Source organism: Orcinus orca, chromosome 13, assembly GCF_937001465.1.
Source record: "Orcinus orca chromosome 13, mOrcOrc1.1, whole genome shotgun sequence".
In the NCBI taxonomy this organism is placed as follows: domain Eukaryota; kingdom Metazoa; phylum Chordata; class Mammalia; order Artiodactyla; family Delphinidae; genus Orcinus; species Orcinus orca.
In genome coordinates, this window is record NC_064571.1 from 86,998,055 (window position 1) to 87,013,098 (window position 15,044).

The following is a 15,044-nucleotide window of genomic DNA, read 5'->3' on the forward strand; positions in this document are numbered from 1 at the left end:
CTGAGAAAGCCAACCTGGTACAAAAATACGCATTAAAGAAATTATTTCACCAACTGTATGTACATCAATATATAAATGGGTCCTATTAGTGAGTTATATATAAGATTATTCCTTGTTAAATTAATTCACCAAACAAAGAACAGCTGGAATCACTAAAATAACCAGGCTTAGAAAAAAACTGGGGGAATTCCCTGGTGGTCCAGTGATTAAGACTCCGAGCTTCCACTGCAGGGGACACAGGTTCGACCCCTATTTGGGGAACAAAGATCCTTCATGCTGTGCCTCATGGCACGGCCAAAAAAAACAAAAGAAAAAAACTGGGGTTAGCGATAACCACTCAAAACCTTCAGAATTTCGTAATACATATACGCACACCCACATATATATATATACACATACTGCAGGATTGCTTGGCCCTGCTGAGGGAGCACTGTGGTCAGATCTAGGGTGGCAGGGGGCCAGGCGGAGCACTCCCTCACCGCCACACAGCAGCTCAGGTGCAGGCACGCAGTAGCAGGAAAATGGACTTAGCCAAAAATGGGTTTTGCCAGGTGATTACTAAAGTGGGAGAAAGGGCCACATTTCAGAAAGAAGAGGATTGAAGACATAAGGAGGGCAGTGAATGCTGAAAAGAAAGTAGGGCTGACGATCCTGTGGGGATGAGGTATTTCTGAAGACCAGGAGCAAAAGGATTAGCTGCACTGAGGAACGATAGTGATCAGAGTGGGTGCTGGATGTCAGGTGTCGGAATAACCAGGTATCACTTTGGGAACGGGCAGATGACAGAATGCTTCACAGCACTCTTTGCAAGATAAAAACTGGAAAGTGACTTAAATGTCCATCAAAAGGGACAAGCTGAATAAATAAGATGGTGTCTTTCATATAAGTGAAGAAGGAGCTGGACCTGCAGGCATTGGTATGAAGAGATGTCTAAGACATAATAGCAAATACAAAGGCATAATACATAACAATGTGTATAATAATCCCATTCACAAACATAAGTTTTAGTTATACACTCACACACACACAAAATTTTTCTAGAAGAATGTAGAAAAAAACAGTTAGTAATCACTTTATACTACAGAGAATTTTATTCCTCATTTTATTCCTAATTAAACTTTTTTGTTTTACTTTCTACATTTATAACTCTAAGTTTTTAGAACTAAAGATTTTTCATGTAGTCTATTACCCATGAGATGCTACACATTGAGAGAAAGTAGTTATTTTTCTTTGGCTTCACCCAGGATCTCGTACTGCAAACTGAATTAAAATCCCACAAAAAGCCCCATTGCTTTGCATTCCAGGGATCCCTGAAGCAAATCCTTAGAGCGGGACTGGCTCTGCCATGGGCACAGGGATTAGAGTTAGTGGAGGCTCTTCCTTCTTCCTGTCTGTCTCTACACTGAACGGACATTGAGACTCCACTGGTTATCAGCACAGACTCCAGCTCACAGAGTGAGATCCTCCCACTTACCTGCGATTCCATACACACAAGTACTCAAAAGAGATCCAAAGGCAGCCCCTCTACCTCTTCCCAATCTTTCAATTTCCAAATCAAGAACTGTCTTTCAGTTGCTGCTGGGCTTGAAAGTTCTTAATTCAAAAATCCGTGTAGTTCTACTCGGTTCAGCTTCTGTGGCCACAGCAAGTGGAGGCTTTCGTATGTGCAATTTGTTTGACTCTAAGATGAATAGAGGTCTTGTCCGGCGTGTATAAAGCCATCTCTGTCTACGGGTATTGTATACTAATAGCATCACACACTGGGAGACAGAGGGCCCCACAGCCATCCCTTTGGAGTCGTCCTGCAGTTAGTTATTTCACATTTGTCTTCTCTGGGGGAAAATAAAACACGGTGTTCAGCAATGGAGATATTTGTCAAATTACAGCTATGGAACAGATTCATTGGCTCCTTAACTATCAATTAAATAAATGATTTTCAATTATCTTGTTGCGATAAAAGGCATTTGGCTAATACCATCATCCTTCCTGATTCTAAGAAATGACTCATAAAAATGAAGCTAATTCTTAGGTTTAAACCTGCTCACAAAGAGCAGATTGATTTACCCAACTGGATACTGAATTAGGCACAGATTAAGCACCTTGTTATAGTAGAGGCATTACCACAGGAAAGAATGGTTTATTTAGAATGGTGAGATAAAACACACACCAACTTTAAGAACTTAGAAAATAACTCCTTTGACTATGTAGCTCGGAAAAAGAGAAAGGTGGATCTTTATGTGCTGATAAAGAAAAATCCAAAATAAGTAGAAAAAAAGCAATATGCAGCATTTCCCACTTAAAAAGGGAGGTGAGAGGGACTGGTGTGGAAGTATATAAGAAACTGATAGCAGGTGCATCTGGTTCAGAAGGTTAAAAGCCTGGGACAGAAGGAAGAATTGCTTTGTACTGTAAAAGTTTTTATACTGTTAGACTTTTGAATTTTTAATGTGCTATATATGATTTTTATTGAGGTCAAATTCACATAGAATTAACCATTTTAAAGTTAACAGTTCAGTGCATTCAGTGCACTCACAATGTTGTACAAGCAGAACCTCAATCAAGTTCCAAGATAAGTCGCATCACCCCAAAATAGAGCCCATTACCTACTAAGCAGTTTGTCTCCACTCTCAGTCCAACCAGTCCCTGGCAACCAGAAATTGGCTTTCTGTCTCTATGGTTTTACCTATTCTGGGAACTTCATACAAAAGGAATAATACAATATGTGACCCTTTGTGTCTGGGTTCTTTTGCACTTCATTTTTAAAAACTAAAATTTAAATACAATATTTCCTGGAAAAATTCCATTCAAGTCATTCATTACGTTTTTCAAAAATATTTAAATGCCTAATATATGTAAATCCATTATATCATGTCCCATAAATGACAGAACAATGAAATTAGCCATGAAAAGGTTATTCAGCTAATTATGCTCCACTTCAAAGGGCAAAAAGTTATCAGCCTACTGAAGAAAAGTTTGAACACCTACGCTACGCAGAATCTCCTGCAAAGTATCATGAGTAATTTAGAAGGAAGAGAAGGTTAGATTCAAAGCTGGAAGGGAACAGAGGTTTCATTCACTTATAGGTTAAAAAGTCAAGGCCCAGACCCACAAAGTTCCCCAGCGTCACACCGCAGTTCTGAGTGCCCTGGTTTCCATTGATATCCTCTCCAGTCTCACAGCCAACGCCTTCACAAGGTTTGTTATTGAACAAAGGAGAGTAAGGCAGAATAGCACATGTGGGCAGAAAACTGTGAGGGTGGAGACCTGAGGTTTCAGCTCTGACACATAAAGAGCTGTCACTCCCATTCTCACACGAAAGGGCTGGACAAACCCACAATCAGAAACTTTCTGGACCCATCAGAAAACTGAGGGCGCAGGGCAAACCAATCCCCTGAAATCTGGAGAGGTCACAAAGTCACAGCCAAGATCTGCTCACCAGAAGGAGAATCCTCTAGGCCACAACAGATAGGATCACCTACATGGTAATTTTCATGAATTGCTAGAAGTTGAGTATGAACTAGACTGAGCGAGAAAGAAACTACTAGGGGCCACAGTCTTGAGGAGGCCCCCATGCTTTGGTGGGTTTGACCTCTAGGAATCCCACCAGGTTCTCACAGTGAAGAACCAGGAAAATTCACTCCTGGTTCTAGCTTGGAGAGGGGAAGAGTAACCAATTGAAATATGCCCAGATGGTCTACATAACACAGGCCCATTCTGCAGCCCTCACCGAACCTGAAGAACAGCAATGACTCCACTCCAGTCCTGTCTCACCCTGTCTCACCCAAGGAGGAGCAAAATAGCTAAGAAACTCTTGTGAAGAACACAGCCCAGGTACACTGTCCTGCTGAAAGACTGAGGCTTAATGTTGAGAGTATAGAATGCTCCCCTGCCTCGCAACTTACAGCCCCATTAACAGGGCACCAGTATGGTAACAGTGAATTACAGGTGAGAGGGCTGCAGGAAACAGACACCCTCTAATGATGAGTTCTTAGGAAAGTTCTTAGGAAACCACAAAGACGTCAGGGAAGACAAAAAAGTTCATGAGAGGAATTTGAAGCCTCTGGCACCTACAGCTACAGCACACATTAAACACAGCTCAGCTCCTACCAACATTCACATAAAACCTCACCCTAAAGGCTTTCTACCTTAGTTCCTACTAACAAATACATCATGCTCAGCTATCAACAAAAAACCCACAAAGCATACCATATGCAAGAGAAATTGCAATCTGAAGAGACAGAGCAAGCATCAAGCCCAGACCCAGACATGACACAGGTACTGGAATTATCACACAGGGGATTAAAACAGCTATGGTTAATGCAATAAGGGTTCTTTTGGGGCAGCGCAGACAAAACACAAAGCCAATGGGTTATGTGGACTGAAAAAGAATGCACAACCTAAAAGTTGAGAATTATGTTTTATTTGGAGGATTTTCTGAGGACTTAAGCCTGGGAGACAGCCTCTCAAATCACTCTGAGGGACTGCTCTGAAGAGGTAAGGGAGGAACCAGGATTCATAGGAGTTTTGCAACAAAAACCCAGTCTTCAGAACATTAAAAGATTACAGTTAATTAAAGAAAAAACAGACATCTCAAGTTAATGAATTTAGCACTTTTCTATGTATGGGAAGATATAAGAGTCTGGACTCATCCCGAAACCATTCCTTTGATGTGCACCTCAGCTATCTAGGGCCAGTGTCCTACCTTTCTCCACCCTAAATCCCCTCAGGGTACACAGTTGGTGGTGGCTGCAGTGGCTGATGGCTTGATGGCCACAACATCTTTTGTCTACTGATGTGGCAGGTGACATTTTTCACCCACAGTTATGTAAACATAAAGATGGATTTTTTTTTAAGAATCAAAGGAAACGCTAGAAAACAAAACATTGTAAAGAATGAAGGATGCCTTAGTCGGGCTCATCAACAGAGTAAGCACAGTGAAAAGTCAGTGAGCTTGAAGACAGGTAAAAGAAAGTTCCCACACTAAAATGCAAACCAAAAAGAAAGAGAGAGAGAGAGAGAGAGAGAAAGAAAGAAAGTAAGGGAGGGAGCGAGGAAGGAAGGAAGGAAGGAAGAGAACATCCAAGAACTGTAGGAAAATTTCAAATTTCAACAGGAGGAAAGTTCCCAAACTAAAATGCAAACAGAAATAAATAAATAAATAGATAGATAAATAAATAAATAAAAGAACATTCAAGAACTGTAGGAAAATTTCAATATACATACAGACATAGGCATATGTCAGAATATGACATATACGTAATTAGAACACCAGAAAAAGAAAAAAGAGGAAAATATTTGAAGCAAGCATGGCCGAGAATTTCCCAAAATCAATTACAGACACCAAACCACAGATTCAGAAAGCTCAGAGAACATCAAATAGGAGAAATACCAAAATATGTACTCCTAGGCATACCATACTCAGCTGCACAAATCAAATACCAAATGAAAATCTTGAAAGAAACCAGAAATGAAGGAGAAAAAACACTGTACCTATAGAGGAGCAGGAATAAGAAAGTAGATCTGACTTCTCTACAGAAACCGTACAAGCAAGTAAGTGCAGTGAACTATTTAAAATGTTGAAAGAAAGCCACTACCAAACTAAAATTCTATTTCCAGGAAAACTATCCCTCAAAAGTGAAGGAAAGGGCTTCCCTGGTGGCGCAGTGGTTGGGGGTCCGCCTGCCGATGCACAGGACGCAGGTTCGTGCCCCGGTCTGGGAGGATCCCGCGGAGCGACTGGGCCCGTGAGCCGTGGCTGCTGAGCCTGCGCGTCCAGACCCTGTGCTCCACGATGGGAGAGGCCACGGCAGTGAGAGGTCCACGTACCGCCAAAAAAAAAGTGAGGGAAAAATAAATACTTCTTCAGACAAGCAAAAATTGAGGGAATCTACCATAAAAAATGTAAAGTTCTTCAGAAAGAAAGAAAATAAGTCAGAAACACAGATCAACATAAACACAGGGAAAGAGAGAGAAAATAAATGAAGGTAAAATATAATGTTTCATTTTTTAATTTTCTTAATTGATCTAAAAGAAAATTATTTAAAGCAGGAATAGCAACAGTGCATTGGGTGACTACAGAATATGGATAAGGGAAAAGAATGACAGTGAAGTCATAAGGGCAGGGAGAGAAGAATCAGGAATACCTGCTCTAAGGCACCTTTCCTGCATAGCAAGTGGTGTAGTGGTATCTGAAAGCTGACTTAGTTTAGTAAAATATGTGTATTGAATACATACATATATATATATATATATACTATATATATATAGCAAACTCTAGGACAACCACTGAAAAAGGTTAAAAATAAGTATAACTGATATGCCAATAGAGGAGATAAAATAGAATGACATAAAATACTCAAAACCAGAGAAGTCAGAAAAAGGGGGAGAAAAAAACAGAGAACAGATGTCATGAATAGAAAACAATTTCAACTATGGTAGGTATTAATCCAACTATATCAATAATCACTTTAAGTGTGAACAGTCTAACCATACCAGTTAAAAGTCAGAGATTTTCAGAGTGGATAAAATAGCAAGACTCAACTATATGTTGTCTAAAGAAACCCACTTTAAATAAAAAGACTCTGGTTAAAAATAAAGGAATGGAGAAAGACATAACACGTTAATGATAAAAGAAAGCTGGAGTAGCTATGTTAATTTCAAACAAAGCAGACTTCAGACCAAGGAAAATCATCAGGGATAAAGAAGGGCACTATGTAACAATAAAGGAGTCAATTCTCCAAGAAGACATAAAAATACTAAACGTGTATGCACCTAACAACATAGTGGCAACATACAGACACAAAAACTGACAGACCTGCAAGGAGAAATAGACAAACCCACTATTATGGCTAGAGGCTTCCCCACTCCTTTCAGCAATGGACAGATTCAGCAAGAAGAAATGCAGTTAGTACATAGCTGACCTGAACAGCACTAAACAATCAACTTGATTTATTTGACACATAGAATATTCCATCCAACAACAGCAGAATACACATTCTGCTAGTTCACATGGAGCACTCTAGGCCATAAAACACATTTTAACAAATTAACAAAAACAACAAAAATCATACCGAGTATGCTTTCACTTCACAATGGAATTAAATTGGGAGTCAATAACAGAAAGATAGCTGGAAAATCCCCAACTATCTGGAGATTAAACAGCACACTTCTAAATAACACATGGGCCAAAGAAGAAGTCTCAAGAGAAACTAACAATATTTTGAACTGAATGAAAATTAAAATATAACTTATCAAGATGAGCAGAATGTAGCAAACACAGTGCTTACAGGGAAATTTATAGCATTAAATGCCTATATGCCAGAAGAAGAAAGATCTAAAACCAATAATCAAAGCTTCCTCTTTAGAAAACTAGAGTAAAGAGAGCAACTTAGGCCTAAAACAAGCAGAAGAAAAGACATCATAAAAACTGGAGCAAAAATCAATGAAATCATAAACAGAACAAAACAGAGAAAAGCAACAAAACCAAGGGCTGATTCTTTGAAAGATCAATAAAATTGATAAACATCTAGCTAGGCTAAAATTGTGATGGTTAAGATGGTACATAAAACATAAGGAGTGTGAGCTTTCAATAAGAAATGCACGTAGGACTAACCTCAGCCCATAGCCTGTATCTGCCATGTCTACCAGCAATGCAGTGGTTTAGAGCATTTTCACTGAAAATTTAAAGCAAAACAACAATCAAAAGAGAAAAATAAGGAAAGGAAGAAATGTGGCATTATTTCATTTAGACAGTTCTCAACAGAAACAGCTGAAAAGCTAGAGAAAATAACAGCCTTGATGGGTCTAATACTTTCCATTTCTGTGGACCAGAAGGGCAGTATTGTATCCAACCAGGACGTGCTTCCCAGATGGAATTTGAGTGCATTTAGAGGCAGTATTTGTCCGAGTTTCCAGATCCCTCACCACTTCCTCACATCTCATACCTGGCTGCCCCCGTCCCTGTGGAATTCTGCAGACTTATTCGTGACTCTGCCTTTTGGATAGAGCTTAAAGGCGTTTCTTCAGGTTTTCTCATTGGCGATTTATGAAATCCTCAGAGGAGCCAAAAAAAAGAAGTAGCCCTAGTACTAGTCTCACTTTTTAGGTGAATAAAATGGGACCGTTTACAGAGAGGTTAAAGGTTTTTGCAGAAGTGACCGATGAGATGTGAAGTCTGGGGCAGGATTCTGAGCCACCGCGCCTGCAGTCCTGCTCCGTTCGGCTCGGGCAGTGACCATAACCACAGGGCTAGGAGGTGCCCGGACTTCACAGGGCGAGTCATGTTTCTGACATGAACTGTCACTGCTGGGATGCAGGGGCGTTAGCTACAAGCCAGCCTGAAAGAGCCCCCTTTCGGGAAAAATGTCAGTGTTTGTATTGCTTTATCTTGTTTAACAGAAGGGATGTCTACTAGTTTACACTCATTTCTCTTCAAGCCCTGGCAGCAGAACGTCCACTTGAGACACAGAGTTATTTGCTGAAATATATTTGTTGTATATGAAATAATAAAATTTTTGAGGGGGGAGTGCAGAATTTATAATTAAACGTTTTTAAACTGAAATAAGTCCACTATAAAATTGAACAGAACCACAATTTAAAAAATCAAAAATGGAAAAAAATGTCACAGTCCTTGTGAGTTAGGATTTCCTTTCTGTGGTATATTTTCCATCTTTGTACACATATCATGCATACACTTCAGTCTCATAATTGTTTTCATTTAATGATATATTTTAAACATTTTCCCATGACCATAATCTCTAAAAATCTTACCAAATAAGAGCGGGGTATTTGCTTATCCGTATTTAGATGTTTGCCATTTGGGGCTATTATTAAAAACACACAAAGAAACAAATGAAGAGCCTTTGGGCCTCAAGCACTTCTTTTTCTCCAGATTTAGTATCATTTCCTTGAGCAAAATTCTCCAAAGTGCAACTGTCTGAAGTAATCATGTGGTTACAAATAAAAATCATGCATTTATCCTTCAGTCATCCCTTCCCCCAGATTAGACCTAGAAATTCATTCTTCCTGCTGAGGCAACATGATTTATATTTAAATGCTCCCTGCTCTGCAGCAGGGCTCACTTCGTCATATTAGCAAATGTTCCCTGTAGCTAACTTATCTTAGGATTGTTTTTCAATTAAAAAAAATTTTAACCCAGAAATGTTTTTATCTTACTACCCAAGGTATTTATTATCACATAACGGTAGTTACACTGTAACTAGACTGATTTCTAGATACGCAGTGTGGTATAAAGTACATGGGGTCCATGGAAGGAAAGACCCACACACAATCTAAGCTAAAATGATACAAACTACATTTGCAGCTTCTAGATGATTATTTTTATTAGCAGTTCATCTAAGGGTTTTTGTCACGTGGGGTCCGTTTATAAATGTCAGTGGTTTTAAAAACTACCATATGGTAGTGTTTCAGAAAAAAGAGAAAACTTTTAAACCTTCAGGCAGTATCTTAATGTCCCTTATTTATTTATGTTTTTAACGTACTGAATTGCGATAAAAGTTTAGCACACTGAAGCTGGGTGTAAAAGGCCCTGTGCTGGGAATTCAAAAATGAGTGATAGGCCTGGCCTGCCATTTAGTGAGGAGCGTGTGATAAATAGATGGGGAAGTCTGAATCTCAGAAGGCAAAAGCATGGAGAGCAGTGCTTACCTCAGGGATGTTTTACTCCCAGAGGCCCCACCATGAATCATGCCAAACACTAAAAAGTACCCTCATTTCAGGTTAAATATGATTTTCTATATAACTGTGTCTTAACTCTCAGCTGACTAAATGACAGTTATATTTTGTTGACATAACACGACACGGGTGTTACCATCAATTTTGGCTTTTCAGGTTTTGGGCTTCTTTTTGTTTCTTGTTTTTTTATAATACTTTGGAGCTAATACTTGTTTCCAGGATTTTAAAATACTCAATTTTGCAAAGCTCGCAGGCCCTAGGCACCGTGCCTGCTGTGATCGCGAGTGAAAGGATGCTGACTCAACTCCGTGTCATCCACAAAATGCCAGGGCAGTTCAGAGCCAGGATGAGGTCCAAAGGGGCCACGCAGAGCTCCCAGGAACCGGCAGGAAGAGAAGCAGCTGGTGAGCCAGGATGACCACAGGAGAAGGCAGAGTGCCGAGTCAGGAAAACGGAGGTGAGCCTGGGATGCAGGGAAAAGCAGGTGATGTGGAGGCAGAGGTATCCTGGGTCGCCCTGGACCATGGCAGTGTGTCCAGTGACTGCGGGGAATACAGCCAGCCAAGGACAGCAGGCCAGAGAATGGAAAAGGCAGGCGAAAGAAACACATCTCAAAGATGCAGGGGAAAAAAAGCTGGCAGCTCTGAAAGCAGGGATGCAAACAAGGCAGGCACCGTTGCCGGGAATGAGGACGACAGCTCTCCGGAGGTCAGCTAGAGAAGGATGCCTGGGTGGGTGGCTGACCAGCTGGAGAAAACACTCTAGAACATCTTAGGCGAGATGTGTGGACTCAGGCCAGGCACAGGTGGCAAGATTCACCAAGAGGGGACATGTGTGGGAGAGGATTTTCTCAACCAGTCTCCATTGGGCATCTAGTGGTGGAGTACTGGTGGATACACTTGACCTGATCCTGGACAGCGGGTGGCCAGAAGCCGATGTCCCAGGGCAAGCCAGGTGGACACTGTGAGCCACGGGGGACTTGGGAGAGAAAACCAGGAGGGCGGCTGTTAACCCGAGGCCGGAAGTTGACAGTCTAGGAAGATTTCCATGATCAAGGAGCTTTGTAAAGAAAAGTGTTCATCTAAGGCGAGCCCCTCCTTTTACACATAAAACATAAAAGTCCAGGACTTGCATCTGAATTGGTACTGAATGGACTCAGTGGAATGTTTGAATCTGAATAGCGAAGGCTGTGGAGAAGACGATGGGCCGAGCTGGGCAGGAATCTCAAGCATCCAGGACTAAACTCAAGAGAGAACCGTCCAGTGACAGTAAACTCGACACAAGTCAGGCCCAGACCCGCTCCTGGCCGGCCCCACCAGTGCCGAGTCCCCGGGTGGCCAGGTTCTAGAAGGGGGCAGAGCTGGGCTGGTCACAAGGTCTGTCAGCTGAAAAAGAAACTCACCCCTCCAAGTCCCTTTGGACCATCAGTCCAAGGAAATATCAGGAGAGCCGCATCGGTAATTTTAAACGTTCTGGTATCCACATTAAAAATAAAATGTAAAAATAAGCAAAGGAAATTCATTTTAGTAATATATTTAACCCAATATAGCCAAACTAAAATCATTTCAACATGTAATCAACTTCAACGTTATTAATGAGATATCTTGCATTCTGTTTTTCACATTAGATCTTGGAAGCCAGATGCTTTCTACACTCAGGACACAGTTCACGTGGAACTGGCCACAGTTCAAGGGCTCAGCAGCCCCACAGGACCAGTGGCTGCTGCCTGGACAGCCCGGACCTCCACCCGCACTCCCCTCTGCCTGCCCGCCTTTGGTTTGCTCCTGCTGTACCAGGAAGAGGTCCCCAAAGAGAGGCCTTATCTGTCAGGCCCCAGGACACAGCACAAGGCCTCCAACCAGTGGCCCCCTCGGGCAGTCGAGCTGGTCCTCCTGGACAAAGGCTGGACCAGCTGCATGTGGCTGGGGACAGGGAGAAAACAAGGTCACTATCAAGGAAGCGTGGCTTCAGGCCAAAGGAAAAGAATCCTAGGAGTGATTAAAGTATTAACAGATAAGAACTGTTCCCGGCCACTCTGCTATAGGAAGGGTACATTCATCGAAGGACAAACTGAAAACATTTCCTTCAGAGACTTATCGCGTTTGCACATTCCACAGCCCAGGACCTGGCTTAGGGTGAGGGCTCAATAAACATTTACTGAGCATATTAAAAAGCATGCACCTTACGTTGGAGCTATTTCACAAATAGGAGAAATGGAGAGTGAGCAGTGCTGCTATATGGAAATTCCTATGTGTCCCAAGTGGTTGTTTTTAGTGAAACTGCAATTTATAAAATTACAAAAGTTTACGAGATTGATACCTGTCCGTCCTGTTGATTACTGAACAGCACACCCTATCTTGTTCTAGAAACGCCTCACCAGTACCCCCCACCCCACCCCCCATGGCTCACCCTCACTGTCTATTCCTTAATCTGCCTTTCAACCCCCAGGACCAAAACCATTTTGCCAAGTGAATGAATGAACAAGAAGAAAGAAGGAATGACGAGATTGCTTCTGGACTCGAACATCTTTGAAGGAAAAAGACGCCTACTAAGTTCAACAAATATTTACTGGGCACCTACCGTGTGCCAGGTGTTAGAGGGATACAGAAATGAACAAGACTGGACTGATTTCCTGGCCCTCATTGCACCCCAAACCACAGATATCCACGGGAGATTCAGGGGTGCCTGCACTACACTGGCGAGACACCACGAACATTTAAGCCACGTGCACAGTGGTCTGGATCTCATCCCATATGGATTCTTGCCTTTCAGAGAAGAGCAAGTGACAGCAGCAAAGACATTGTATTAAATCACAGTCTAGCCACGCACCACACCGGAAGCTCTGTCCTGTCCCGTCCACTCGGGGACGCTCTCCCTGCTCCCGTGGTCTCTCACGTTCTCAGCTTCTCTTACTCCCTGGAGTTGCCGTCCAGCCCACCGCGATGAGACAGAAACAGAGGCAGCCGTGGTGCTTTTGGAAAGGGTGGTTTCCATGATAAAGAAAGACAAATGGATCTGACACCAACTGCCCCACCTCTCCGGCTACCTAAACACGGGTGTGAGTGCAGCCTGGAGAGCCATCTGGCCACGGGGTCCAGGGCAAGACGGTGCAGACACAGGAGACGCTGGGTTGTCAGAGCAGCTGAACCAAGGCCAGCCACCAGCCCCTTCCATGGCTTGTCACAGAGGACACAGGGAGTGTTGTGTTGCTGGCCAGACATACAGTAACATACAAGGACATATGCACATGTACTGCATGGCACTGGGAGATGTGTGTTATGGGCTGAACTGTGTCCCCAAAAGATATGCTGAACTCCTAGGTCCCAGCGTCTGGGAACATGACCTTATAAGGGTCTCTGAAGATGATCAGCAGAGTGGGTTCACCCCAGTATGACTGGTGATGAGCCATTTTGCCTATCTTAGTCCATCCAGGTATCCCTAACAAAAATTCCACAGACTAGGTGGCTTCTAAACAACAAACATCTATTCCTCACGGTTCTGGAGGCTGGGAGTCCAAGAACAAGGTGCCAGCAGATCTGGTGTCTGGTGAGACCCATTTCTGGTTCACAGACAGCAGTCTTCACCATGTCCTCCCACAGAGAAGGGGCGAGGGAGCTCTCTGGGGTCTACTTTATCAATACAAGGGCACTAATCCCATTCATGAGGGCCCCACCCTCACGACCTCATCTAAACCTATCACCTTCCAAAGTCCCCACCTCCTAGCAACATCCCACTGGGGGTCAGGTTTCAACATACGAACTCGGGGGGCACACAAACCCTGGGTCTATAGCATCACACGTCTGCCTGAGGACAAGAGGGAAGTTAGTAAGGTCTCAGTGAGCGAGATTGGGAGGAGCAGGGAGAATAAACACGGAAGCAGAGGCAATTTCTTAGGGTCCCACGAGCTGAGGGACTAAAGATCCCGTTCTTCTTCTTTCTCATACATCCAGCCCACCCACCACTCTACCTCCCACTATCTCAGGCTAACGTTTCAGCAGGACACAAAGAAGAAGAAGCAACTGCGATCCCAGCAGGGACACCCAGCTCTGTCTGGTCCACACCAGCACTGGCACCGCCTCACCCCTGCCAAGCAATTAGGAAGAAATATACAGTTTCCGCCAACAAATTCGGCTCCCAAGGCGCCAGCTCTGAAAGCCTTCGGGAAGCTCTTTGTGTTCCATTGTCCTAGGACTGTTATGAGCCATGCATGGGGTACCAAGAAGTACCGTGTGGCAATCAGGGTGTCAGGAAAAATCAATTTATGGGACTGTTTGTTTCTTTGTGTTCTTAATGGCATAACCAACAGCCAGCCCCCCAGGGTGTCTGCAAGCCTTCCCACTTCCCAGAGCAAAGCTGCTCTGGGAACACACAGCCTACAAGATGCTCTTGAATGCAAACTGGCCCCATGCACCAAAGCAGAGGGGAAGGCACTCAAAAAGCAGACCCCTCGGGGACAGAGAAGACACTCACCACTATGGGTTATCTTACATGCCCTGTAGGTCCAGAACCTCTAACAGCTCTCTTCTTCTATGTGACTCGAGGGTCCCCACCACATTCACCTGGCAAACACTCCAGGAACCCTGATCACCTCTTTACCTAGAGCACCTCTGTCTCCCATTAGAAATATCCAGACTCATGAGGCTGATGGAGCCTCACCCACAGCCCCAGGTCCCCGACATCCTCAGGAACACATCCTGCAGTGTCCTGCTCTGTGGCCTGACCTCCCCAAAGAGAAAGCATCTTTCGATTTGCTCAGATCTTGCTGGAGAAAAGAATGTGAACCCTGATCCCATCTCTTTGTCGATAACCCGCCTCAGGTTCCCTTTTGAACCAGGTTTCTCTATCTTGGATTCAATCACAGAGCAAAAATTCATTTAGAGAGAGCATGATAGGCACTGAGGGAATGCAAACATGAAGAAGTTCCTACCCTTGTAGAGCTTATAATTTAGTAAAAGAAATGATAAAGTTACAGGAAAATTAGAGTAGAGAGGTTTAAGTGCAATTACACGTTCTGAAAAAACGTTGCTGTGGAAACACCTGGTAGAGAAGAGGCTCCCAGCTCACGGGAGAAGAGGCTGGGGCCTGGAAAGAAAGGGGCCTGGCTGGAGCCCCAGGTCTGCCATTCCGTCCTCTCTGCTCCGTGCCTGCATTTTCTCATCTGCAAGATGCCAGTGCTGGAGGAGTCAGCCTCCACGGCTACCACGTTGATGACCCCACAGCTTTAAGAAAAAGGCAACATGTGTGCGAAGCCTGGAAGGATCATTAGGAATTTGGCACGTGGAGGTGGTGGGAGAATGTTCCAGGGCCTACGTGTGGAAGCTGCGGACAGATCAGCCTGGAAAGACGGGCTG

General features: G+C 43.4%; 1 protein-coding gene across 11 annotated transcripts in view; it reads right to left on the reverse strand.

Moving 5' to 3' along the window:
• The window catches only part of RNF144A (ring finger protein 144A), a 115,298-nt gene that overhangs the window by 94,530 nt on the left and 5,724 nt on the right, over positions 1-15,044 (reverse strand). The window contains exon 1 of one of the 11 annotated variants that reach the window (XM_049695833.1): positions 1,475-1,823. The exons of the other annotated variants lie outside the window; for them this stretch is intronic. The gene's annotated coding sequence lies outside the window, so the exon portion shown is untranslated. Of the gene's footprint in view, positions 1-1,474; positions 1,824-15,044 lie in introns of those variants that run through there. 11 annotated transcript variants of the gene reach the window in all.